This window comes from Heterocephalus glaber, unplaced genomic scaffold (assembly GCF_053883595.1).
Source record: "Heterocephalus glaber isolate CG9 unplaced genomic scaffold, H.glaber_assembly_v1.0 deba00000943, whole genome shotgun sequence".
In the NCBI taxonomy this organism is placed as follows: Eukaryota; Metazoa; Chordata; class Mammalia; order Rodentia; family Bathyergidae; genus Heterocephalus; species Heterocephalus glaber.
The window spans coordinates 12052859-12077408 of record NW_028258175.1 but is presented as its reverse complement, the minus strand read 5'-3'; the positions used below and the strand labels follow the sequence as shown (position 1 = coordinate 12077408).

At 46.8% G+C, this 24550-nt stretch overlaps 1 protein-coding gene across 9 annotated transcripts in view; it reads left to right on the top strand.

Moving 5' to 3' along the window:
- Positions 1-11798: 11798 nt before the first annotated feature.
- Tmc5 (transmembrane channel like 5) overlaps positions 11799-24550 on the top strand; it is a 71726-nt gene continuing 58974 nt past the window's right edge. For 3 of the 9 annotated variants that reach the window (XM_021237265.2, XM_087208931.1, XM_087208936.1), the window contains exon 1: positions 14826-15004. The gene's annotated coding sequence lies outside the window, so the exon portion shown is untranslated. Of the gene's footprint in view, positions 11973-14825; positions 15233-17014; positions 17145-24550 lie in introns of those variants that run through there. The other 6 variants (XM_004855806.4, XM_087208932.1, XM_087208938.1 and 3 more) reach the window with 6 other exon arrangements.

Genomic DNA, 24550 nt, shown 5'->3' with positions numbered 1-24550 from the left:
CATAACCTGGTCAAAAGTCTCAGAGTTAGAAAGTGAATAGCAGGATTTTCTCAGTAATGGCAGGGGAGCGCTTCTAATATATCATAAAAGGTTAAAATACGAGTAACAGTAATGCTGTCAGCAAGCTCACCCATGTGAGTCTTTAATTTCACCTCCTTTGCAGTTAAAGAGATAGCAGAGATCTCCAAGAGGCTCACAGGAATATGTAGTAGGATCTTCGGGGTAGGAGGAAGTGATGGGAGCAAACTTGAGGTGAAAAATATGTATCGGGGAGAGACACTAAGGTTTGTCTACGTCCTGGAGGAGCAATGAATGGCTCTTGAGGCACTCACAGGTCTAGCAAGGTGTCCTTTTTATGGGTCCATGAATGCTAAGCAGAGAGAAAGGACTTTAGGGACAAGGTCTCCTAGTATGCGAGCATTCCCCCTGGATGAGCTGCCACTGACAACTGCGCATGCATTGAAAGTACGAGCTGCCTCTCAGAAGAAAAGTGGCCCCTTACCTTTACGGAGTGTAGCGGGCTATTCTCCTTTTTCCACTGCCTTTGGATCCCACCGGAGTGCAGCCTGGCCAGGGTCAATCATTTGCAAACCGGAAGTAAGGCTTCTCATAAGGGTCAAAGCTCCTTAGCTTGTGCCCTGAGGGCTGTTGCGGTCTCAGCCGGAGGCCTTCGGTCCTGCTGCAGACTTGCCCCAGTGAGAGTCCTTCAGATCCACAGCCGACTGCCAGCCACACACAAGGACCTGATTGAAGAGCAGGCAAGAAAGGTGAGAAGACAGGGCCCTGCACCGGCCACCAAAATGCCATGCTAGTGCCGCTTGTGAGAGGCCAACGCCAGCTGTGGAAGAAAGGATTTACCAATGGTCAAGGAATACAGGAAAGGATAGAGCTTATTGCTGCACTGCAAGAGAATTCCATTTTGCAGTGCCGGTTAGAATGCCAAGTTTGCACTAAATAAGTCTGTACACTTTTCTCTTGTTAATCTATTGTCCCAGGGGCCTCAGCCATGAACACTGTTACGGTGTTATGAAATACTTTTATCCCTCCTTCTTGTAGCAAGTTGCCAGTGCATTGTTTGATTTTCCACATTTTTTTTTGGTACCGGGGATTGAACTCAGGACCTTGCACTTGCAAGACAGGCAGCGGTGCCACTGAGCTACATCCCCAGACCCTAATTTTCCACATTCTCTGTGCAGACAGGTGTTGAACATGTGCAGGGAACACCCTCTTCCCAGAAACTCCCTGGCTACTCCTCAAGTGTCCCCTGACATCCTTCCTGGCCTCCTGTTGGCCTCCAGGATACCCTACCTGCCTCCACTATCTGGCCCTCCCTGACCTCTACTGCTGCACTATATGGACCCTTTTCTCATGGCATTTATCAAAATCTACCAACTTGGTTTTATGTTTATTGTGTTCCCTCTGCCGAGCACAATGAAAGTTCCATAGGCAGAGATTGTCTGGGTCACTTATACAGTCACCTGTCTGGGCTTGCTTGCTTTTGGTTGTTGGTTTGGTTTGTTTTTTTTCTGAGACAAAGTATCACTACATAGCTCAAGCTGGCCTTGGAGTCACTGTGTAGTCCAAGCTAGCATTGAACTCATGGTGATTTTCCTGCCCCAGCCTTCTGAGTGCTAAGATTACAGGCATGTGCCACCGATACAGAAATATAACTTCCAACCTGTTAAATGTCAGATGTGCTGAGTTCATGTCCCTTGAAATAAAAAAATGAATTCCAAGGGACAATGGAGTTTAAAGTAGGAAAGATTTATTCTTGAGACATAGCTCCTGAAAGACAAGAGGGGTCCCGGGTGGGTTGCCAAGGGCCTTGTCCAGGATAATAAGTCAAAACATGGGTTACAACATGGGCCAAACTATAACCAACCTATAGGATTACAAATACAGCTAGGCGCTGAGCTAATATGGATCCAACTGGGAAACCAGTCATGTAGCAAGGGTACATGGAGAAAACAAAGCCATTTTGGAGCAAGGATGCATCCAGGTGCTCTGGTACCCACCTGGGGGACTGATGCCTAGCTGGACTTTACTGGGCCAGGTGATAGTGACAGAATAATGTCAAGTTACTGTTTATCCCTCAGGGAGTCTTGTAGGCCTGGCCATTGCATCTTCATCTTTAGGCCTGGTCTTCTTCAGATGCGCCTCCAGCCACAGTTCTGATGGCTTTCTTCACTCATTTCCTCAAGAGCCCAGTCCCTCTCTGATTGTATATTAATTTCTATCTAATTTAGCTGCCTATGATACCACCACACCCAGCTGTTTTTCTTTCTCAGCACCGAGGATGGAACCCAGGGCCTTTGCACTGAGCTACACCTCCAGCCATGTAGATGTATATATTTTTTAGACAGTGTCTTACTAAATTGCTCAATTTCCCAGGCTGGGCTTGAACTTATGATCCTCTTGCCTCAGCCTCCCAGATTACTGGGATTGCAGATGTGTCCTAACATGCCCAGCTCTGCCTAGACTTTATGGCGGAGAAAAGGTGTCAAATGTGTGAAAAAATAATGGAGTGATGTGGAGGAAATCACTTTTTCTTGGATTAAATTTTTCTTGTTTAAAGATGATGCTTCTTCATTTGGGGTTGAAGGGAAGCAAATTTCCAGGTGAGTCAGACAAAGCCAAATGCCTCTGAGGTCAGAGGAGCCCACCCCACTTCTAGTTTGGGACGCTCTCTGCCACCAGCAAAAGGCCACTCACAAAGCTCACTAAGGTTCTTCTCTTATGCAGTCCAGGCCAACCTTGAACTTCTGGCATAGGCGAGGCTGTCTTCAAACTCACAATCCTCCCAGTGCTAGGGTCACAAGTGTGTGCCACCACACCTGTCCACACAAGTTCTTTCTTTCTCTTTTTCTGCAGAGAGCTCAGCTGCTGTTTTAGTGGCTTATGGTTGTTGGGGCTCAGACAATGGTTCTGTTGCTGGCCCCTCGGGTTCATGCACTTGTTCATCTGCTTGCCGATGACCGAATCTGAGGTCATATATTTTGGTAAAAAGGAGAAAGAATTTATTCAATCCTAGCTCCAAGGAGATGGAGGGGCCCATTTGCCTCAAGTCACCATCTCACCATGGACAGGTGGGCAAGGGTCTTTTATAGTATGGGACCGAGCAGAGGGGAGCACGGAGAGACATGAGATTTCCGCACTTGCTTTAATGAGTTCTGGTCATCTTTGGCTCATCCCCCTCTTTCTTAAAGAAAGAAAATGGGCCTGACAGCCAAGGGCCAGCATCTGCATGTTCTGTCACTTCTTTGGGCTGGGAAGGGGTTGTTATGTGCTCAGCAGGAGAAAGTTTAGAGGAGTCACTTATCTCTAAAAGAAAAAACAATCTAATCTTTAAAGCTCCATTTGCAGTGCCCTTAGAGTATGCAGAGTGAAGGCCTCAGCAGCGGCTCTCTCTGCCCCTCTCCTGCCCTTCTGGCTCCTGCCTTCATTGCCACTCAAGCAGCCATAGCAAGTAGAATGTCTCTTCCCCTGGATGGATCACAAAAAACGAGAACCCATTTCCCTGAAGCTGAGTTTAAAATTATGTTTGTAGTTGCAGTTTCCACAGAGTTGATCTCCTCTAGCTGCAGAAGGCTTTTGTCTTTACTTAAGAAGGTGACAAGGAGGCCCATACATATCTTTTAGAGAAAATGGGTCAGGACTCTGGGAGGAATGAATGGACCTGACACCAAAGGTTCAGTTTCTTGCCATCGTACAAAGGCCCACCAAGAGCAGGACATCTTTACCTGGAGTTCCTTTTTCAATGGTTTTAACCCTCAGCGTGACTATTAAGGGATGTAATCCTGTTCATTGCCAATGAGCCACTACTACCCACTCCACATCTTTTCAGTGCCGGGCCTGGTGCACTCCACCCTGAGCTACGCTCCCAGTCCCAGCTCACGCTTAGTCTAATCTTACTTTTCCACAGCTGTCAGTCTTCACTGAATCGGAGCATAGAAATGGAGCATTCACCCTGGGTCTGTAGGCCTTCATTCTAGATGCTGCTGTGCATGTAAATGTTGGATTAACTAACGTTGGCATGTTTTTCTTTTGTTAGCCCATCTCTCCTTTCCCCTGCATTCCGGCCCCTCACACTTCTGCGTGGGTGTGTCCCTTCCCAGGGCCCTCAGAGACAGCACCGAGCCATCTGAAACACATCTCCCTGGCTCAGGACCCCCTGTTCCCCACATGGATGCCGCCAGCCATGGACCTCCCACCCTCCCCCTGGAAAGCACAGAGCCTCCCTCCCCTCCCCATCTGCCAGCTCTGGGGAGGATCTCACTTAACTCCCTGCCTGCCAGGAGCTGATCCTAACAGGACCAAGAGTCCTCCCCAGGGCTGCTCACAGCCCAGAAGCCTGAAGTCAGCACTCAAAGGCCCAGCAGCCCTTTCTGCAATAAGGATGGGAAATCAATCTCCCGGCTCTGTGTGCAGACATCAGAAAGCTGTAGAGCCCTGGGAAACTGCCTCATTAAATGTTAATTTTTAAAAACAAATGGTAATCAATTTATTAAACAGTTGCCTTAGCCATCTGCAATGGCGACTTCAACCTCTACTTCTCTTGGGCCAGTGATTAGACATTAGCGGGCTGGAGGGACAAAGGGGGCGTCCAAAATAGTACGTGTTGCTAGCTAAGTAAACAAAGACTTCGAAGCATAATGCATTGAAAATCTTTTTTTTTTTTTGTGGTACCAGGGATCGAACTTGGGACCTTGCACCGATGAGACAGGCGGGAGAACCACTGAGCTAAATCCCCAGCTGAAAATCATGTTTTAAGTCTCAGACTGAAAGCCATCCCCCAGAGCACAGTGGCATCTTACGGTCATCCACTGTGCACATTCATTCTGACACCTGGCTGTCTATTTCCAGGACACGGCAAGAATAGGAAATGTTCTTTAAGACTCTCCTGCCTTGGAGAGGAGGACAGGAAGACATCTTGCAAAGTGCCTTCTTCCAAAGTAACTTCTAATTGAAATGATAAACTTCATAATTATCCTAGTCCTGAACTCCGGAAGTAACTCTTGGGTGTGTAAGAATGTTTCCAAACTCGCACTTGGCACAGGTGCTTTGCCATACTGCCAGGCTTCTTGCTTAGAGCTGTAACTTTATATTTACTTTTCAATCAATTCTACTGTACTTCTGCACCGCCTATGTGTCGGGACTGAATTCTTTCATCAAAGGCACAAAGAATTGAGGACCAAGGAAGTAAGGGGCTGATTCTGGCTTAATACCGATTGACATCATCTATTTGACCTCAGAAAGACGGTGCAAGTCAAGGAGTCACTTGTGGGTTCTCATCTGGAAATGATCCCATGTCTTAGAGCCTTCACTACAGGGTGTTTTCCTTACACGGTTTCTCCGGGTCTTAGTAGGCGTGTGACTGTATCCTTTCACTCGGAGTCTTTTCCTGTGCACCTCTGATGAACTCAGCACACACCTTCTCCAGGGGTTCACTTTATGCCTGGTGAGGTCATTCTCATTTGGTGAATCCTCACCTCGGGTTCCACGGGTGACTTTCAGATATCTTTAAGAGTCATAGTGGCAGCATGATGTCCAGACTAACTTGTCATGGTCCGTGTTGGGCTGTGGCAGTGGGATTTTGCACACAGGGGTGGGGAGGATTGGTTCCATCCCTAACATGGCATGGATAAGTGGGAATTTACAGCCAAGGAGCAGAAAGCTACTAAGATGAAACAGGTGGGAAAGGAGGCGGGCAGTGCTGGCTAAACTGTCCTAAAGGGATCCTGGCTGCAGGCAGCCTGGGTGACCTGATGTTACCTGAGGGATGGAGGAGGGGGAAGGGAAGAGCCTGCAACACAGGACTGGGGCTAGAACAAGGGAAGCAGGTACTCAGGGGGTAACCTGGAGTGAGACCCCCACTGTCTTTGTTTTCTGTTGCCAAAAGAGAAGACCACAGACTAGGTAACTCATAAAAACCAGAAACTCCCAGGACACTAATATAGGGATGAAGTTTCAAAAAGGCTATGATTAATTCTCCTATGGTTCACAGAGAAGTAGAGAGAAGTGAATCTGAATATCTTTGAAATTTTCTGTTGGTTTGAAATTTTTCAACATGAAAGATTGGGGAAGGACTAAAAATATTTACTTAAAATGTCACAGTATAGAGCAGCCAGGTGTGGTGGTGCACACTTGTTATCCTAGCACTCTGGGAGGGTGAAGCAGAGGGATTGTTTCGAGTTCGAGGCCAGCCTGGGTTACATAGGGAGCTCAAGGTCAGCCTGAACTACATAGCAAGACCCTGTCTCAAAAAGCCAAAGCCAAAGCCAAACCAAAACCAGACAAAAATGAAACACTATAGAGAGGCTGAGTGTGGTGCCACTTGAAGATCAAAAATCCTAGCCCAGCCTGGGCAACTGTTTTGAGACAGAGACTTACTAAGTTGCTGAATTGCCCGGACTGGGCTCAAACTCATGAGCCTCCTGCCTCAGCCTCCAGAGTACTGGGATTCCAGGCACATGCCACCATATGGGACTAGAGGTGGGATTTAAATATTTAAGTGCATTCCTCGCTGGTTGGATAGAATGTAACCTTAAAATGTATTTTCCTTCTTGCACAAAGAGCAGGGCCCTTGCTCCCTCACTGAAGAGCAAGAGGGCAGCGCACCTGCAGACCACAGCAGCCGGGACCCTACCAGGGAGCCTCACACTGAGCCTGTTTCCAGCGCTCAGAGCCAATTAACTAGCACATGACCCAGTCACATACTGGTCATAAGCTACTCTTCAGCAACAAAGCTAGAAATCCACCGAGGGGGAATTTGGGGCCCTGGAGGAGCTGATAGAAAATGGATAGGAGGAAAGGTTTGTCACCCTCAGGCCCCTACCACACCCAGTTGGCATTGAGCATCGCTGCACCCCCTCTGAAAGGGCTACTCGGGCTGTGACCCTGGCCCCACCACTGACTGTTGGTGACAGAAGGGCTGTCGAGCTGTGCCTCAGTTTTCCTAATGCTATGATTGGATCTGGAATGGCCTCCATTGGCTCATGTGTTGAAGATTTGGTTCCCAGCTTGGTGCTAGTGAAAGGCGGTAGGAACTTTAGGAGAAGCGGATCTAACAATTCACCATGGCCAAGGTATGGAACCGCCTGGGTGCCCATCAGCAGATGAATGGATAAAGAAAATGTGAGGTATACACAACGGAGTATTATTCAGTCATAAAGAAGAATGGAACTATGTCACCTCCAGGAAAATGGATGGAACTGGAGATCATCATGCTAAGTGAAGTAAGTCAGAAAACTATCCATGTTTTCTCTAATACATGAAATCTAAAAAGAAAAGTGGAAAGGAGACTATTTATTAGACAAGAGGAGGGGACTAAGGGGAAGGGGAGAGAGTGTAAGGGAGGGCAAGAGGAGGATGGATATGATCAAAATATGTTACAGGCAGGTACAAAAATACCTCAATGGCCAGGTGTGGTGGTGCATGTTTATAATCCCAGCCCCAAGGAGGCTGAGGTAGGAGGACTGCTGTGAGTTCAAGGCCAGCCTGGACTACATAGTGAATTCAAGGCCAGCTTGGGCTACATATATCCAAAATGTAGCATCCAGAAACAACAAATACAGAGTTATTATCTCTCCCAGTTCCTGTGGGAGGAGAAGTTGCCTGCAGGGTAACTGGGCGGTCTGCTTACGGCTCCCTGGCCACGCTGCTGCTCTGGTGTCTTTGCATCACAGAGACTGGGTTCTTCCAAAGTGGGAAAAAGAAAAACACACTGTGGCAGAGTCTCTCAGGAGCCAGCCTTGGAAGTCACATGCCAGAGTCCCCCTTATCCACAGGGACACATTTCCAGAACCCCGGAGCATGCCTGATCATGGTTAGTGCCAAACCCTACACACATATTGATACACACATACCTGGGATAAAGTTTAATTTATAAATTAAGCGTGATGAGAGGTTAACAGCAGCTCATGGACTAGAACAATTATAAAATGCACTATAATAAAAATCTGCAGTATTGCCATTCTTGTGCCTTGGGGCCTTGTTAGGTAAAGGGAAGGTTACTTGGGCACAAGCCCTGGGACCCAGGATGCCACCGAGCGACCAGCAGGCATGGATATGGTGCACAGAGGGGTGATTCACACCCTTAGCAGGAACGGCAGGGTGGCAGAAGATTTTCTTATGCTAACTCAGAACAGTTTGCTTCTGAAATTTTCCCTTTAATATTTTTGGAACATAATTGACCATGCGTAAATGAAACTTCAGCCAAGAGGGAAACACAGTACCATTATTTCTACACAATCCTATCAGTTACCCAGGTCTGTCCTCTCCAGGGAGGAGAGAAATACACAGAAGATGAATCCCAGGGACCAGGAATGCTTAAGGGCTATTTTGAGGGCTGGCTGCCTAGAGCACCTAGCTCAAAGGGCTGCTGTGGGGATTCAAGATACGACTATAAACCAGGCATGGGGGTGCCTGCCTGTAATCTCAGCACTCTGGGAGGCTGAGGCAGGAGGACAGCAAGTTCAAGTTCAGCCTGGGCAACTTAGCAAGACCCTCAAAATTAAAAAAAACAAAGATCTGAGGGTGCGGCTCAGTACAAAGGCGCCGTGTTCACTCCCCAGGACCACACAAAAAACATACAGACAGTAACATATGGAATGAATTCCAGACCACTGTGCTGTGCATAGCATGTGCTTAACGATGTTAGCTTTTGTTACTGCTGGGCCACAGGACTGGAGTTTCACAGTATGACACCGTCATTGCTTTTGAGGTAATAAGAATCTTTCCATCTTCAGTCTAGGATGTCCTTCAAAGTCACCTGCAGTCTGCAGTCTTCAGTTGGATTTTGCCTTTTAAAACCATTTTAAGGGGTCTGTGGATTTATGAACATAATAATGCTTCTTCAAACTTTACAGACATGTAGACCGTCTAACTTGTGCTTGTTTCCAATGTCACAGTAATAAAAATAGAAAATATCCTGCCTCGGCCTCCCAAGGGCTGCAGCTCCTTCTCAGTCTAGGCGAGCGCCGATTCGCCGTTACCTCTGGAGAGGTTGCGGAGGTGGCCACCAGGGGGCGCGAGGGAGCAGCAGCGCGGGTTGCGGCCCGCGGGGCAGGGTCTGTCCCGGCGGAGCCGCGGCGGGTGTTTTCCCCGGGAGCGTCTCTTCTCTGCGGTTCCTACACAGCGTCCTCGGGGAGATGGCAGGATAAACTTTGTCTTGGTTATAATCAGGGCTCTGGGGCCTGGCCACAGCTCTGCTCAGCCCCCAGGGAGCCCGCCCTCTGGTTGCTATGGATTTTTCACATCTACTCTTTTCCCCTAAAGCGCTGAGTCAAATCCGCTTCGAGACCTGGAGTCGCCACCTTTAATACACTCTGCATCACCCTTTCTGGTCTTTCTCCGGCAGGTTCCACGAAGAAATTTGGGCCGAGCCAGGGGCCACTCAAAAAGTGCTTGAATGAATAGGACGTACCTGCTTACAGGCGGGGCTCAAACTTGTGGTCCTGCCTCAGCCTTCCAGGGTGCTGGAAGTACAGGGTTGCCTCACCGTGCCCAGCTGGGATTTTCTTCCATAGCAAGAGTGAGGAGTAAAAATAGAGCGAGCAAGGATTTCTCTACAACTTCTGAGTGGGCAGCTGCAGGGAAGTTTGGTGCTGACCCCTCCGGATGGGGAGAGGAGGGACCGACCCTAGGGAGACATCTGCTCAGGTTTGGGACGGACCTGTTCGTAAGTGAACAACAGATTTCAGCGATAGGGTCACACTGCAAAGGGTCCGCTTGCCTGCAGGGCTGGGAGGAAGCTGGGGCCTTTCTGCAATACATCGCAGCATGGACAGTGGCACTACAGTTATTAGTTTGTGATTAGATCTGATTTTATTGAGCAAGTGCTTTTGTAGGCCTGGTGGCATGGCAGGTACTGTATGCGGGACTCATTAGAGCCTCACCACACCCAGTAGAGAGGGCCTAGTGTTGTCTCCATTGTTCAGATAAAGAAACGGAGGCACAGAGATCGATTTACCCAAGATTATGAAGCAACGAAGGACCTAGCACTGGAATAGGAACCTGAGTAGTCTGGCTTCAGACTGTACTTCACCACTGTGTTAATGAAGTAATTCACTGCTTGAATATACTTTACAGTATATCGTGACTGCTATTGTCATCATTTTATCAGTTCCACTCACAAAACAGGAAAGTTCAGCTAGGGAGAAAAGTGTATTCTATAGAATGAATTCAGACTTGCCATGTGACCTGCTGCCCCAGGGCCTTTGCATGACCACTTTCCTCCCCACGGATGTTTGCTGAAGCCTTGTTGCCTTGGAGAACACTTCTCTGAAATCCAGAAAATCCTCTCTATGATAAATTCCTATGGCACCACATATTCCTCCTTGGCTACAAAAATTACGATTACATTTATATTTGTGTACTATTTTTTTCATGTAAGGGTTGGAACCCAGGGCCTCATGCTGTACCATGGAGCTACATCTCAGCCCTGTCACTGCGTACTTTTTTAAATTGCTGTAAAACATTACATTCACTGTTCAATCATTTTTAAGGGTACAGGTGAGCAATGGGAAGCATATTCACATTGTTATGCAGCAAATGTCTAGAATTCTGTATCTGGATGGTCAACATTCACCTCTCTCCTTCCCTCCCCTAAGCTTTTGGCAGACATCTTTCGTTTTTTGTTTTGCTTTGTTTTTTGAGAGAGGGTCTGGCTCTATAACTCAGGCTGGCCTTGAACTCACTGCGTAGGCCAGGCTGGGCTCAAACTCATGGCAATCCTCCTGCCTCAGCCTCCCGAGTGCTGGGATTATAGTTGTGTGTCACCAGTCCCAGCCTCCAGTCATCTTTTCATTTTCTCTTTCCATGGTTTTATTTTTATCTTGAGACAGAGTCTCACTAGGTTGCCCAGACTGGCCTTGAATTTGTGATCCTCCTGCCTCAGCCTCCCCAGTAGGTGGGATTACATTCGTGTGCCCTCTTGCATCTTTCTGTGAATTGTGACTGCTTTAGTACTTTGTATGAGTAGAATCATACCTTACCTGCCCTTTCGTGCCTGGGTTATTTCAATCCTGTGGTGTCCTTGAGGATCATCTGTCCCAGCAACTGAAATCTTTCCTGCCTTTTAAAGACTGCATCCTATGCCACTGCAAGAGCAAACCACATTTTCTTTTGTGTGTCTGTGAGTGGGCATTGGGCTGCTTACAACTCTTGGTCACTGTGAATAACGTCACAAAGAACACGGGTGTGCAAATATCATTTTGAGATTCTGCTTTGAATTTGGGGGTGTATACCCAGGAGCAGGATAGTGGTTTGTATCGGGGTTCTATTTTTAATTTTTCCAAGCACCTCCCTGTTTTCCACAGTGGTCACCCCACTTTTACATCCCTAAGGCAGTGCACAGTGTACCCGCCTCCACTTATTTTCTGTTCTTTTGATAGTAGGCAGGTAATAGACGCTTTCAAATTGTGGGTGTGTGTGTGTGTGTGGGTGTGTGCGCGCGCGCGTGCCCACACTGAGAATTGAACCCAGGGCCTTCACACTGAGAGCCTTCACACGTCCTCAGCCCTAAATGCCCAGGCTGGGCTGGAGTTTGCAATCCTCCTGCCTCAGCCTCTGAGAGGGCTGGGATTGCAGGCCTGCACCGTCATGCACTCTGAGGTTTAGACTAGTGATAATCATAAGCTATTTCTCTTTGGTTCTCTTTTGGTGTGGCTGGTGCAGCGTTTTGGGCGCGCAGCGCGTCTGGCCTGTGGCCGCTCTGGCCAGGCGAGGAGGGGAGGCGGTGGGCGGGATCGGCTCGGAGCCAGCGCGCCACCTGCGGGACGCGGGCTCTTCCGCCTAGAAGGGCTCAGGGCCGAGGGGCTGCGGAGGAGGTAGTGGCCAGGTCCGGCGCCTTAGGGAGGCTCCGGAAGGTCGTGCAGGGCCGGCCTCGGCGGGAAGCCGGCTCCTAGCTGCAGGAAGAACAGCTGCAAGCATTATTAACCCGGCGCTTATTGGACCTCGACCTTGCCGACCCGGTAAGTTTTTTATGAGCCAGGCGAGGTGAGCCAGAGCAGGCTTTGGAATTACTTTATTTGCTGTGCACCTCTGAGCAAGCTTCCCTCTCTAGCCTCCAGTTTTCAGCTCTGCAAAGAGGAGTTGAATAGGACCTCCCTCCCTCTTAGGGTTGGCACTGAGCTTTCCGTGTGCAGGGGACGCGGGCAGCGCTTCCTAAAGGTTACAGGTTATTTCCCGTGGGATAATCCGCTACACGCGGGTCTCTTGTCCCACTTCATCCATCAGGAGACTGCAGCTCAGACGCCGCAAGTCATTGGCCCACAGCAATTGAAAGGCTCTGGGGCTGCAGCCCTGCGGGGAAGCCCTTCAGGGAGGGTTAAGTAGGGCGCCTCCCCCAGGCCTCCCTGCGCCGCCTGTCTCTTCCAGGCCTCCCCAGCTGCCAGCTTCTTGGTAGGGTGAGTGCTGCCTTTACCTCTGCCCGGGCAGTTTCTGGGGACAGCAAAGCTGGCACAGAATGGGAAGGGCGCCATGCTGCCGGGCTGGGGAGGGAGCCTCGCCTTTTAATATAACCATCCTCATTAACATCTGTTCTGCGTGCCAGGCATAGTGCCGAGCCCCGAGGTTCAGGATCTCTAGCACTTGGGCTCCAGAGTCGGATTGCCTGGGTTCAAATCCTGCTTTGGTCACTTTCTAGCTGTGTGACCTTGGGCCAAGTTGCTTGACCTCTCTGTTCTTCACATGCCTCATCTGTAAACTGGTGTGATTGTTAATAGCGTCCTCTAACTCACAGGGCTGCTATGAAGATTCAATACCATCAACACATACATAGTGAAAGGAACAGTGTAATGATAAATGGTCATTTTTAATATAATTATCTCCATGTTACAGCTGAGGAAACTGAGGCAGGTCAGGGAAACTAATAACTGCCCAGGAACACAGAGCTGTCCTTTCTTCTCTTACCTCTGTCCAATTGTTTCTACTTCCTTGACCGTCCTAATTTGTGGCCCCCGTTCTGCACCCCGGTGTCCTTACCAGCCACTATGTGGGGTCCCTGCTTCTATGTCTGGGGCCCCAGCACAGGTAGCTTTCAGAAAGCTCCCACTCTTGCTCATGCGTCCAGTGACCTCGGACACAGAGCTTCTCCATTTACCTTTCCTACTATTTTATCCAATCGCAAACATCATACATACACAGTTTATTCTTAGCGTTTATTTATACATGTACTTGCATGGGTGAAAAACTCTGCTACCCCATCACCTGTTGGTCATCGCTGTTTAGAGTTTCGTGCATGAGATGTGATAAAAATATTTTAAAATTAAAAATGTATTACAGTAAAAGACAGCCATTCAGCCCCCTCACATTCCTACCCTGGCTTTGAACACACTTATCCTGTCGTTCTTGCTGCTTTTTGAAGTAGGTCTGGGAAGGGCTGTTTTGGAGTGTTCAAGCCTAGCCTGGGAAGCTTAGCAAGACCCTGTCTCAAAACAAAAAATAAAAAGGGCTTGGGGTGAGGCTCAGTTTGAGGGGCTTGGGTTCAACCCCCAGTACCACAAAAAAAAGAAAACAAAACAAACAAAAAAGGGCTATAAGTTCTAGTCTTGTACACATTTAGCTATGCATAGTCAAAAGAGGTAAATTAGAAATGAAAGAAATGATCAGTAGGAGGTTCCTGCGGTTCAAAATTCCTCACCAGCTATGTGGCATAATCCTTCGACCAGCATTTCAGTTTTAGTTTATCATTAGGTAGCTTATAAATGTATTAGGAAAAAAAATCCATAGAGCATATCTTGAAAAGAATCAAGAAGCAGGAAGGTTAAGGGGGTCTGATTCATGCATACGGTCCCCGGAAAAAAAGCAGTGAACCTTCCAGTTGAAAATCATTTCCTTGGCTGGGGATTTAGCTCAGTGGTTTCGTCGCCTGCTGCGCAAGCGCAAGGACCGAAGTTCAATCCCCGGTACCAAAGAGGAAAAAAAAAAAAAAAATCATTTCCTTGAGGATACGCTCAAAACAAAAATGGAATTATAGTTTTCCTAGACTTTGGATAATCTTCCGGAGGGTCCCCCTTGCAGGATAACAGACTGTAGTCAACGTGAACCCTGTGGGGAGACCCGGGGCCCCTGCCCGATCCCCCACAGCGGGCTGCAGCTACACCTCCACGGAAGCCTCCCTTTGCTACTTTGTGTCCGGTTTTCCAGTGCAGTGCACAGCGAGGGACCGTGCAGCATGAGCAGGGCGAGGGAGCCCTCCCCAGCCCAGCCTGCTCCAGCTCATTTTCTTTAAATGAGCCCCACAAAGATTCAGATGCCATGGGAAAAAGGAACTTGTTCTGGCAATTGAAAAAATATATATATAGAAATCTTACCCAGCCCTGGATTATCTACACAGAAAACCCTGGCATCCCAACAGGTGGGGTTTCCCCCTGGAAACTGGATCCCAGGTGGCTGGAAATGATTTGAGCACTAGGGTAGTACTTTCTTTCTCAAAACGACAGCGGATGTCACCTCACCAACACTCAGACAGGTAGAGTTCAGTCCTCCCATTTTGCAGATCAGAGGCGGAAACAGGCTCAGGGAGGTTGAAGAATTAAAATGCTAGAGTCAGCATGTGAATCCCAGCCGGCCTGGCTTGGAACGTGGGCTGGCTTCACGCTGCCTGTGCTTTATCTCTGCAAAGGAAATGCCACTTACCGCATAATCATAATTGTGGAGTCGAATTGCACATCTAATGCCATACTCAGGACATTCCTGGACAGTGCGGGGGTGTCTGCTAGGCCAGCCCTTCCCAGAAAAGGGCTTACAGGATTAATTATTCTAGACTGTGTCTTCCTCAGGAGGAAAAACCTATGTACTTACTTCCTTATGGTGTCTGAGAAATGAAATAACCTCTAAAAGGAACTTTGCACTTTTTACTGCGCTGCTGCAGAGAGAACATTGATTGAAAGGCACAGGCAGGTTCGGGAAGAAATGCACTCGCTGGAGGCCGGGTCAGGTTTTATCTTTCCAAACCCGGTGTGCAGGAGCCTTGGTGCGAGACAGACCTGCATGTGAACAGGTGAGAGCCTGGGGAGTGACAACCAGGATGAAATAAGAACTCTGGGTAAACATCCCTGGCAGCAACCTGTGTAGCACAGGACCAAGCCACCAAGGTGCGGTGTTTATGGGGGACCCCGGCAGAGACTGGACAAATGAGATTTATGGGGGCGCGCTGCTGTGTGTCTCCCTGGCTTTTACTGGAGGGTAAAGGGAGTCCATCTGGACATTTCTACAGGACTGAGGGCAGGTAAGAGCGATGGAGCTGGGAGTCACAAATACTGGGGAACGCTTGGGAACGTGTCGTGGAGGAGAACAGAGGCAGGGGCTGTCCTGTCGCTTTTTGCTGGATGCAGAAACAATAGATGGGCAGTAAATATTTGTTAGAGGAAAGACAGCGGTGGGAGGCCGGAGTTGTTGGCTGAAATGGGAATCCCAGCTTTCCCAGGTCCTGACTGGGAGGCTCTGGGAGCAACGGTACCTGTCTGGCCGTGGTTTCTTTTTCCATACAAAGAGGCTGAACACGGGATAGCAGAGCTGAGAAGAATGCTTTGAATAAGTGCTGCCTTGACTTCCTTCACCTACTTGTCTTTCTCTTCTTCCCCTGACAACAGTGATACTGTTGAAGGCCATGATCAGGGTCTGAAGGCAAAGAGGCAGGGGTCTGACACTCATTCCCCTTCTTTTTAGCCGCGGGATCTTGGCTGAACAGAATTAGTTAACCTGTCTGGGCTTCTGTGTAATCATCATAAAATGGGAACTCTGTGAGGTGGCTTGAAGATTCAGTTGCTAAGACATTTGAAGGTCATGGCCTTTGGGGGGGGTCTGATGCACATGCGCGTAAGTAGTGCTTCCTGTGTGTTTATCATCGTGGGTATTCTTGTTGTTTGGCTAGATTCCTTCTGCACTGGAAAGAGGAAGAGGCACCAGTGGAGATGGCTGTCAAAAGTGGGGCTTATAGTCATGTTTTCCCAGGGAAAGTCCTCTCCCCACGAGACAGTGTCAGGTGGAGGCATAAACATCTTCTTCAAAGTTCAGTGAGTCACTTGATGAATGTTTTTGCCAAGATTTCCCAGGATGAGGTGACAAGACATGATTACATTATATTGCTAAGGTCCGATGTACCCAGAGATAAACCCCAGCTGCTGGAATTATCAGGCAGTGTCTTTTCTGTGAAGGAATTCATAGGGGAAGAAATGATATTCCCATATTTCTATAAATGCTAGAACAAATTCTGTTGCCTGTAGTATTTCAGTTTGAGTATTACTTAAAAGAAAAAAAAAAAAAAGAAAGTCCCATTTCTATAATTCAGAAAAAGAACCAGGAGCTCATAGTTACCATTCCTAACCTTTGATGTTGTTTAGCACTCACATTAAATGCAAAATAGTGCTGGGTGTAGTGGCCCATGCCTGTAACTCCAGTACCTGGGAAGCTGAGTCAGGAGGCTCACAAGTTTGAGCCCATCTTGGGCAACTTAATGACTTAGGGAGACCCCATCTGAAAATAAAAAATGAAGGCCCTAGGTTCAATCCCCAGTATCACAAAAAGAGAGAGAAAGAGAGAGAGAGAGGAGAAGGAAGAGAGGGTGACTTTTCCAAAGTAGCGATGGAAATTTCTCCCTCAGCAGAGACTTGAATTATAAAAGTGCAGTCAGAGGCAAAACAGTGGAAATGAGAGGAGCTAGGGGTGGTCTCCAAGAAGATGGTTTGTTTGTCCTGAGAACTGCCCTTCCCAGGCTGAGAGAACACCTGGATTCCCAGTCCGTGTAGAGCTGGGCCAGAATGGAGCCCCAGGACAAATCAGGAATCCCAATGCTATTTTCATCGAAAATGTCAATGTTTAATTCAGCACGGATACTGTTAGGGTTTGGCTTTGGGGGAAGGACTGGAGTTTGAACCCAGGGCCTTTACACTGAACTACAGCCACGTCCCCAACCCCTGTATCTCTTATTTTGAGACAGGGCTTTCACTAAGTCACTAAGTTGCCCAAGCTGGGCTCCAACGTCCTCCTGCCTCAGCCTCCCAGAGTGCTGGGATTGCAGGTGTGCGGCACTGCATCCAGGTGATTCTGCAATCGATAGCCCCTCATTCTGTAAACTAGAACTGACTGTTCTGATGAGCCAGTGAAGAAATGGAACAAGAAGCTGGTTGATCATTCCAAAGGTACTTGGCTTGAAAAGGTTAAAGCAGAGGCGACTTTGCTATCTGAAAAGTCTGACTTTGCCGGCTGAAACTGTCTTGTTCAGCGATTTGACTATAATCTCTCTCTCTTTCCTTGAAAATTCAATGAATGACTGAGTTTGGTCTTGGTGGTGTGGAACTTCAGCACGAGTGATTGCATTTTGGGTTGGTTCTGTTGGGCCTAGAGCGCAAGAACTCGGTCCAAACTGAAAATTTGATTTAAGACTCTGACCTTCTGACTAATCAGCTCCCCGGGACTCTTTACCAGGTCCAGTCATTTGCATGTGTGGCCTACACACCTCGGGGAGCACTGTTATTCTTGTGAAAAAGACACAGGACAAGGTCTGGAGGGTGTGGGGCGCAGGATCTTTTGTTCCTGCGCTAGTGGGTGCACCCCTAACCCCGCACTGGGTCTAACCCGGAAGCTCCCTGAACCCTGTGCCATTCAGGGATTTGCGTGGTGGCTTCGTCCTGCAGGCTTGGCCTGCTGCCCCCCTTCCAGCAGAAGGGAGGTGGGACTGAAAGTTCCAGCTTCTAACCAGGGCTTGGTCTTTCTGGTGACATCCAGAATCCACCATCCAGGAATTCACCGAGAATCATCTCATTAGAGCAAAAGAGGCTACCATCTCCCAGGAAATTCCAAAGGACCAGGATTAGGAGCTCTGTCGAGACCAACTGACAGAGGTTAGAGACCAACTCTTACTTTTCAGGTGTGTGTGACTGTGGATGGAACCCAGGGCCTCATGCGTGTTAGGCAAGTGCTCTACCACTGAGCTGTATCCCCAGCCCTTCATAAATTTTTAAAATTTTAAGATAGGGTCTCACTGTATTGCTCAGCTTGGCCTCGAACTTGGTATCCTCCTGCCTCAGCCTCCCAAGTAGTTGGAATTACAGATGTGTGCCACCACACTCGACTTCTTTTCTCTTTCTTTTATTTTCAATCCTGGGGGTCAAAGCCAGGGGATTCCATATACCAGGCAAGTTCTACTGCTGAATTACACCCCAGCCCTAAAGACTAAATGTTACAATGAAAGATTCTCCCATCACCCATATTGATCAGATTACAGGAGTTGTAGGAGATCCATTCCAGAAGCCAGGGACAAAAATCATATGTATTGATAATATTTTTCCGGGGGAGTACTGGGGATCGAACTTGGGACCTTGCACTTGCGAAGCAGGCGGCAGAACCACTGAGCTAAATCCCCAGCCCTCTATAATATTCTTATTATAAATCACAATATCACATGGGCATAAGCAAATTGTATGGCCGAAAGGCCATGATTGTGTGTATGTATTTTAGGCAAACTGTGCCCATAGAAAACAACATACTGTTGTTTATTTCCCTTCCCCTGGGGCACTGAAGGAAATGGATTGTAAGGTCAAGTTTTTGTTGAAGAAACTACACCCAGCCTTCACGTCTCTGACCCCAGCTGCTGCTGCTTTTTTTTTCCTGGTACCGGGGATCGGACTCGGGACCTTGCGCTTGCAAGGCAGGAGGTGGAACCAATGAGCTAAACCCCTGGCCCCCAGCTTCTTAATCATTCCTGCGTGGATGGTGTCACAGCAGTTACCCTGACATTTCTCCTGTCCCTCGTATCCAAAACACAATTCTGTCTCTCAGATTTTTTTTTTTTTTTTTTTTTTTTTGCTTGCCTTAGCTTATCCTCAAGCAATTTGGAAGTGTACTTTCTTACGTTTTGCATCTCTGCAAATGGCTCAGTTTTGTCTTCAGACTTGCTTGGCAGTTTTGCTGGGCACCAGATTTTAGGCTGAAGTCACTTTTATTTTCAGGGCTAATATAGGATCTGTTGGTACTGATGTGAAGTCTGATACCAGTGTGACTTATTTGTTTGAAGATAAAAGGGTTTGATTTCTGAACTTCTTCAAGATTTCCTCTTCAGCTGTGATGATCTCAGATTTTATGAGGCTGTGTGTAGGTGTGGGCTTTTCTCGTCAGTGTTTATCCACATGTGCCCACGTGTTTAGCATAAAGGTCATGTTCTCCTTCAACTTAGCATGTCTTGTTTTGTCTTTGATCAGTTGTGCCCTTCCATTTTCTTCTGTTTTGTAGACACTGGGCTTCCCGGAGCAGTCTTCTGTATCTCTTAAATTTTCTAACATACTTGTCACTAACATTTTAGTCTTCATTCTGGGAGATTTTCTTAACTTCATCTTCTGAATCTTCTACTACATCTAAATAGGCAGTTGCAGTCACTTTTTATAAGCTTATTCCTCTTTGCCTTCTCTCTGTCCTTTTTCTGTAACAATCTGTTTCTTTTTTCCTTTTTTTTTTTTTTCAGTAGTGGGGATTGAATGCTGGCCCTTTGCACTGAGCTACATCCCTGGCCCATTAAATATATATATATTTTTTTTTTTCTTTAAATTTTGAGGCAGGGCTCTGCTAAGATGCCCAAGCTAGACTTGAAATTGTGATCCTCCTGCCTCAGCCTCCCAGAGTGTATCGGTTAACCCTGCTGAGTTGCGTTTGTTTTCCCAGCAGACCCCATTCCTGACTGGCAGGACTCTCTGAGACGTCCAGGTCCACAGGAGGGCAAGCTTTAATCTTGGCTGCAGAATTCCTCCTTTGGCCTTAATTTTTTCCCGGAAGGGTCATGTCATTCATTAGAGAGAAGCTCTTTGTGTCTGCAAAACTGGACAAGACCCTCTCATTTATGATACCCATTTCCATTTCTGGATTCTCAAGACCACCCTTGTGTCAACAGTTCTTTGTAAGGACCACAGAACTCACAGAACAGCCCAAAGCTGCCACAGCGTGGTTAGGTTTGTTATAGCTAAAGGAAGCAGACAGAAATCAGCTAAGGGAAGATGTGCATTGAGTGCAGCCTGGAAAGTACCAAAGATGGGGCTTCTGATTGTTCCCTTCCTGTGGCACCATGGCCAGCACCAGGGTCAAGCATGCCTGTTGGACAGTGCTCAGGGCTTAAGCCAGCCAGGGCAGTGCCCCTGAGCCATGGCGCCCAGCATCTTTACTGGGGCTCAGTTTCATGGACATGGTTGGCATCCACATGACTGACCTCCATCTCCAGCCCTTCTAGATCTGCTGATACTGAGATTTTTTTTGGCTCCATCCTCCTTTCTCTTTCCTTCCCTAGACTGCACTAATGCTAATGAAATGGAAGTTAATTAAAATAAAATAAGAGCAAAAATTCAGTGCTTCTGTTGCACCAAGCACATCTTAAGTACTTCATAGCTTCATGTGGTTAGTGGCTATCAGACTGGGCAGCGCAGGTACAGAATGTTTCCCTTAACTGAGCAAGTTCAACTACACAGCATCCCTCTAGGTCAGGGATAGCGAGCCTTTCAGAGACGAGTGCCCAAACTGCAAGCCAAAACCCACTTCTTTATCACAAAGTGCCGGGCCAGGGATCTAGCTCAGTGGTTTTGGTGCCTGCCTTGCAAGCACCTTGCAAGCGCAAGGTCCCAAGTTCAATCCCCAGTACCAAAAAAAACCCAAAAAACAAAAAACAAAGTGCCAACACTGCAATTAAACCTGAACACCGAGGGGCTGAGGATTTAGCTCAGTGGTTCCACCACCTGCCTCGCAAGCGCAAGGTCCTAAGTTTGATCCCCAGTAACAAAAAAACAAAAAATGTTAATACTGAGGTTCTAGTTTAGAAAAAATAACTCATACATTAACATCTTCTGTCTTAAAAGAAAAACACAGTAACACACATGCCATGGGTTTGCCTCCACTGCCCTAGATCAAGGTTGCTCAACCTCAGCACAATTCACTTTTGTGGTCAGATAATTCTCTGTTGTTGGGGACTATCCTGTGCATTGCAGGACATTTAGCAGCATCCTTGGCCTCACTGGATTCTAGTGTAACATCCCCCTCCTCTGAGTTGTGATAAAAATGTCCCCAGACATTTGACAACTTTCCCTCAGAGACAAAACTGTATCCAGTTGAGAGCTACTGCCCTACACACGGCTTCCACCAGTTTCTTTCTAAAATAATAAAAGTAGCCATGCATCTTGCTTCAAAGAAAACATTGACATCTGAATGCAAACCCTGTATTGCAAGTCAATTTCAAGGTCTGTGAGCTTTTCCTGCTTGGAGGACAGTCTTCTTACAAATTGGCATTTACATCGGGAGGGGTTTGGTCCATGGATTTCCTTCCAAAAAAGGAGTATATTAAAAGAGGGGGTATCCCAGCTAGTGGAATAAGATTTGAGGGTCTTCAAACATTCATATAAGTAAATAATTTCTCCATTCCTTTTCCTCTTTCTCCCCCCGCCCCCCGTGCAGTGCTGGGGACCAAACCCAGGGCCACACATTGTGCTAGACAAGTACTCCACCACTGAGCTACACCCCTACCCCTCTAGCTTTTTCCTGAGTTTTACTTGTGGAAATTAATTGGTGACATTTGCCATCTCTTCCATCCCATTTCCCATTTCTTCTATCTTTAAATTTTTGTGCTGGGGATTCAAACCAGGCTAAGCATGTGCTCTACACTGAAATACATCTCCAGCCCCTTCTTATTTAAAAAATACATTAGAATTCATCTTAATCTGATGTATCATGAAGCATTTGCTACTTTTGTGGTAAATGGAGTATGTTAGGCCATTTTCTTGATGAATTTTTTTGTTCTAAAGAATACCCTTTATGTGATTAAAATTCATTTTCATTTTCTAGCTTCCAATTCCTTCCTACTTAACAAGCTAAAATTGTTATATTTTCTTTGCATTCATAAAATATATTACCTTCCTCAGGAATTAAATGAATTCTTGAAATCTTGGTGAAGTTTTTTGAGAAGGGAAAACAGAAGAACCACCCAACACTGTTCTTTTGCTATACAGTATTTACATTCCTCCTTCTATTCACAGTGTTCATCATCCTGTCTCAAACCATAGACTCTTTCCCAGAAGGTCCAACAGTGTGGCTATGAACGTGACTGACTCCATGGCAGAAGCACTCTCTGAAAAGCTCCCCAGTCCTTACACAAACAAATATTTAGTTACAAAGGAAGGTGATTTTAGTGAGTGATTGCCTTCGGCTGCTGATTAGAAACTATTTATGTTACCTTTATTTCCTGGTTCTAAACATTACCCACTAAAGATAAAGGAATCGCAAAGCATTATCTGTAATGGCATTGAGGCTGGTGGCCAAAGCTAACAAAAGCCCAATAAGAACAGCGACCCCCAGACAAGCCAAGTCAGTTTCCACTGAACCTGTGGGTGTCTGAGTGGTGGATGGCGTGGTGCCTGGGGCACCATTCATGGAGATGTGGTGGTCCCCACCCTTTGGATTGGAATTGTCTTTGCTAGATGAGGTGCCCATGATAGGAATCAAAGTTTCAGAACTGCCATTGTGAAAGTTTGGTAGACATGAGATCCCTGGGATGAATGATCTCTTCTTTTAAAATTCTTATTCCTACTTCAATTTCAAGAATTCTTAGAATTACAGACTGACATTCTCTATGTGCGTGGCGTGTGTGCACGTGTGTGTGTGTGCATGTGTGTAGGGAGATCATGCAAATACTACAAAACTGCTCAGAAAATATGGTTTGTTTAAATTTTTAAAAAACCTTATTACAGTAAAAGGATACATTGCCATTAATTACCTTCAAAATACTTCTCCTCACCTTAAACATATTTACCCTATTGTTCCTGCCAATTTCTGAAGCGGTTCTGAAAGTCCTCTTTCCTGAGTGTCTTTATGAAGTGTAATTTTTTTAAAAAATATGGTGAATGCTGCTGCCCAGGGCCATCAAATGGAAAGGCAGGCTTGTAAAAACATCACAGGGTGTCCTCATCCACCTTATTCACCAGCTCTGGCACCATGAGACTTCTGGCTCTCCCCCAGTCAAAATGACCATGAAAGATAAACATTTTGAATCTATTCAGGACATCGAGGTAGCCGTGACAGCACAACTAAACACTCATGAAAGAGGACGTCCAGAACTGCTTCAGAAAGTGACAAGAGGGGCCCAGGGATTTAGTTCAGTGGCACCATGCCTGCCTGGCAAGCACAAGATCCCGAGTTCAAGCTCCAGTACCCCCTCCCCCCAAAAAAACCTAACAGAAAGTGGCAAGAATGATAGGATAAGAGTGTTTGAAGCAAGGAGAGTATTTTGAGAAGGATTGCTGGCAATGTGTCTTTTACTGTAATAAAAATTTTAAAAATTTAAATTTAAATGTTCACCGTATTTTCAGATCATACCTCATACATATTATTCTGGTCACAAAGTTTTGGCCCTGAGCTTGGAGCTTTGCTCTATCTTTGTTGGAAATGACCCCACCGCATACTTACAGAGCTGTTGAAGACCCATTGGCTTGGCACCAAATGAGACTTTATCTAGTTGTTAATTAGAAATATTGAATGGAAACTTTAAAAGAAGGAACTATTGCTGGGAAAGTCACTATTTTTTATGAGTGAAATTATCCCTTTAGGAGCTCTTGAACACTCCAGGCATGGTAGGGCACGTTTGCAATCCCAGGACTCAGGAGGCTGAGGCAGGAGGATCGCTGCAAGTTTGAGGCCAGCCTGCGCTACATAGTGAGACCCTGTCTCAAAAACCAAACCAAAACCAAAACAAAAACAAAACACCATTGAACTAACTTTAAAGCCTCATTTTATATATAGGATGCGTTTGAAAGAGAAGGCGTTCTCCCCTTCCTGTGCCAAACATGGACTGTGACTGTGTCTCACCGTCTAGTTTTTCTGGAGCCCCAGGGCAGTGCCTTCCTTCAGATCAGCAAGGGAATCCTCTGCTCTCTTTGAAACTCCAGGTTCTACCTCCCTTTTGCTCTGTGGCCCTAGGTAGAAGAGGTAGATGTGAAAGTCCCCTGCTTGTCAGCTGTTGTGGTCAGCGAGAGGTGGGACTGGAAATGTGTTCAGGATGTTAGTTTTTAAAGTTTCTGTGATGAATGTCCATTCAACATTTCACTGACACTTTATCATCCGCACTTTGAGGTTTTAAGTAGATCGCACAATTCAGAAGCTCCATAGGCTGTGATTGTAACTGATTTTGATTTATTTTAAAGCATCCATAGCCTAGAGATTAGAGGACAAAACAAAACATTCATACTGTTGGCTTATTCCAGATATTTTCCTCCTTGTTTTCCCCAGACATGGTGCTTTGGTGTTGTGGTCATTTTTTAAAAAAAACTGGTTTCACTTTAAAATGGCCATGGTTTGGGAGAATTCCTGCTACCTTTTACCCAAGCTTTGTTCATTGTTTTCCTTTCTGTTACAAAGAAAGATGCATGCCTGTATTCCCAGCACCCTGAGAGGCTGAGCCAGGAGGATTGCAATTTTAGCCCAACTTGGGCAGTTTAGCAACTTGGTGAGACCCTCTATCAAAATTAAAAATAAAAAAGGGCTGGGAATGTAGCTCAGTGTAAAGGTCTCGGCTTCAATCCCCAGT